Raw genomic sequence first — 4158 nt, 5'->3', positions numbered from 1 at the left:
AAACAATTACTCCCAGATTAAAAAAAAAACATTTGAACCCATATATATATCCCAAAAAAGCTAATATGACATGTAAATCATACCTAAGGCTACCTACAGAAAAATCATATGCTTTTAAAAAGAAACCTGCCTTAACCTATACATGAAGCCAAGAGATAGAGCCCCACTCACTGATATTCAATAGTGCATCATGTAACCGTGTTCTTCCAAATAGGATAGTTGAACCTCGTACCCTTCAAATTACATACTCTGTTCAGAAATTATGATGCAATTTTCAGATATGTGGAATTTCAATAAAAATGAAACAATCACCATCTCTTCCAAAGATGCGAATTGTGGCTGCTAAGATTCAAGCCCAGCTCTTCATGGCCACAACGCGGAATTCTCACCACACAAACTACAAGCAGTAAAATGAAAAAATCGCCATCTCTTCCAAAGATGTGAATTGTGGCTACTGGTATTCAAGCCTAGGTATTCACAACCATTATGTGGAATTCTCAACCACATCCATGTGTGAAGACTTAGTTCATTATATTATAGAATGTCCAAAAAGAGGGAAATAGACTGTGTCAAGTCTATGCACGAAAAACTTCCCACTATAAAAGTTATTCTCTATTGAAAAAGCACACTCGTCTAGTTCAGTTGGTAGAGCGTAAAGCTCTTAACCTTGTGGTTGTGGATTCGAGCCCCAGGGTGGGCGTTACCATGTGATTTGTTTCTATTTGGAGAGATATGGTATTGTATTTTAGTGGAACTTTTGGCATTCTAGTGTCGAGGTATCGATGATTTCAGTCGAGATTAATATCATTAAAAACCATACAACTTTCTTGCATGAAGAAGACATGGAGACAACTCTTTGCTCCTAAATGCAACCAATGTTGAGTTTAAAAAAAAATTGCTTGATTTTGTACTGAGAAACAACAGAATATACAGAATTTCCTTGTGACAGAGTTGCTAAGATGGAATCTTCATCTACAAACATTTCCCTATCAGGATGAGAAAAACTAGATTTTTCAAATATAACCAAAAGAAGTTGAACAAATTTAACTTTTGTTGCATATGTTGTATGGATAAGTGCTCTTGCAACCATTGTAAGTTATAATTGTAAAATCAAGGTAGATCTTCAAAACAAAAAGGGCATTGGGAAACCAATACAAGGATCCACAACAAGATCATAATATCTTCTAAGTGCAAACCCAAGTAAAAATATCTTCAATGATAAACATGGTTAGAGTGATGAAGGCATGCAAGTTTTTCACTCACAATAAATTCAAAAGCATAACCCCTAATGGTACTTTTAGTAGCCTAGGACGAGTTGTTACTTTTGTAGTCTTGACATAAAATGTTTTCCTAGATTTAGGGAACTAACACCCACACATTGCCAAATTATTAAAGTAGCTGAAGACAAGGACCATCACAAGGAAGATTTTATCACAACTCAATCAAAAACTGACAAATATGGACTACCTAAATTTAACAAAGAACCATTAGTAGATGAGGAAGGACTGCCTAAGTCTGATGAAGAAAAATATTAGATGAGGAAGACCAATATTTCACAAAGAGAATTAGAACACTAAAGAAGACATTCAAATACATCTGAGCATACAAAAAATTTGCAAAGGGAAAAGCTTGAAAACCACACCTTGAGAGAAAGAAGGTAGGAGCATTGGAAACCAAGATACAAGAGCTAATGATCAATTACAAGTGTTGTCTCAAGACAAGAAATATTTGAAGACAATTTATGAGTTCCTTGATTGTCTTCTCAATACTGACTCGGATGAGATCTAGGTTTCTATGTTGTAAGAGTATGTAAGGTCAACACCTTTTTTTTGAAAGGACCTTTAGGTTCCAATGAGGACACTAATATATGAAGCAGTCATCATCCTAGGGGTTGAGATCAATATTATTTCCTGTATCTACTGGGATGAAGTACATGGCCAACCACCTTTGTCTCATAGTATAGTGACAATTCAACAACCAATCACACATGTAAACCTTTTGCAAGGTTGATTGAGATTAAGATTGAATGTCATGGGATCAAGACATATGCCAAATTTAAGGTCTTGAGTAGACATTCAGGAGAAACATATTGGATGCTCTTCATAAGAACATGAATGTAGTAAATCAGACACATTTTATATTGCGGAATTGCCATTAATGTTTGGACAACACTAAAATAAAGTGATCATTCTATTTGATAAGACTAGGTGAGTAACAAAAACAAAAACTAATGCAATTGATAGGGATAAGCTGTCAAGGTGAAAGTTTGATATGGGATATCTATATACAACTATCCATAAAGAAATAGAGCAAGAGCTTGATGACTAAGGCATTTTTCACATGGAAAGTTCATCAAGGTAATATCCTTACATAACCTTACAAGGATGAGTGCATAGAAAAAATGAAATCTACCTGAGGTATGTCAAAAACCTATTTTGAGTAGAATTACATAGCATAACCCCAATAATAGAAAATTGCGAAGAGCAAGACCCCTTAAAACATATAGACAAGTTTGAGTGAAGGATGAATTTTTTCTCCAAGGAAGAAAGGGTGAATCACTTATTTCCAATGACAATACGGATGCCAACTTACCAATGCTAGATGAGTACACATTTCCACCATAGTTCCCCCCCATCACCATATTAAGCATCTCATGGTATTGAATTCCTAGACTCCCTCCCCATTTCGAAAGACAAAGCTTCTCTCATGAAGCAAGTGTCCATTTTCTGATACTTTGAGCTCCATGTCATATGAATTTTCTGAATATAGCAACAATGTCTTTGTAAATTCCTTTTGAGGATAGAAGGATCGATAATTGGAACACCAGAATGGCTTGAAGAAAAACCTTCAATAGAGTGGCCCTTCTTGAAATATTCAACAACAAAAATGTCCAATTCGCTAGCCTCTTTGAAATTTTGTCTCAGACATTTTTCCAGCAAATCATATGTAGGGGATTTGAGACCAAGGGGATGCCAATAAATTTGGCAAGAATTTCACCAATCGAAAAACCAACTATTTTTTACACTAGTATTTAATGGAAGATGCTGCTAATGAAAATCAAAATCGCGACCCAAAGTAACTAGATATAATACTTCAATATGATTAAGAAGGGATCCCAAGCCTATTTTTTACACTAGTTTTCAATGGTTGATACTGTTAATGAAAATGAAAATGGAAACTCAAAGAAATAAGATATAATCCTTGGAAAATATGATTAAGAAGGGAACCCAAGCCTATTTTTTACACTAATATTCAATGGATGATACTGCTAATGAAAATCAAAATGGAAACCCAAAGAAAATAGATATACCTTTTTCAGTAACCTCTTCATGGTATTCCTCCACCACATTTTAGAGATTACATCATAGAACTAATATCTGCTTATGCCCCTATAGAAAAAAATATTATACAAGAGTAAGAAAAAAATATTATACTGAAGTAAGAAAATAGGCAAGATAAATGACTGAAAGGTAGAGATATAATACATTCAAACCAAATAGTAAAGTTTCTCTGATGATGGGGTAATCATAGATGCAACTACTTATAGGAGAAGGGGTTTTAACTTTGATTAAATCGAATTTAAACTACAAAGACATAAGAAAATGCAGCGAGCATTCTCAAAGCTCGCTCCTAAATAAATAATCAGAATAGTCAAAACATATACACATCAAAGACCTTACCAAATTATTTTCCATCACTTCTATATACTTTGATTCCATGAAGGCCAACTGCTTTAAGCTTTCTGACAATTGAAATGATGTTTTGATAAAGGGCACAATATATGAATGAAGCTATATCATCACATGGAGCAAGGAAAATCAATGAATCCCTTACATCTAAATATAGAAAGAAAAAATTCATGTAACTTAGTAAATAATTCTTGTTGAGTGTGATATAAGCAACATCCAAAACATTCTCTACTCTTGCAGTTGCACCATAAATTCCCTTTCCAAGACCATTAATATATACCATGTTGCATTCAACCAGCTAAATCCAATAGAAATCAATATACAAGTAGGTTGTTTACTCCATTATATGAATAGAGGATCCTTACCAAGGGCCTCAAACCAACTAGAACTAGGTGATTGTCACTACGACTAGAAACCAAATAATAACAGAGCGTTGTGAAAAGTCATAGATTCAAAATTCATGTTAATT

The sequence above is a fragment of the Pinus tabuliformis genome, chromosome 4_1 (assembly GCF_031772625.1).
Source record: "Pinus tabuliformis cultivar Carrire ecotype Pingquan chromosome 4_1, CPIR1, whole genome shotgun sequence".
Taxonomy (NCBI): Eukaryota; Viridiplantae; Streptophyta; class Pinopsida; order Pinales; family Pinaceae; genus Pinus; species Pinus tabuliformis.
The sequence above is the reverse complement of the archived record's forward strand: the minus strand, read 5'-3'. Positions refer to the sequence as shown.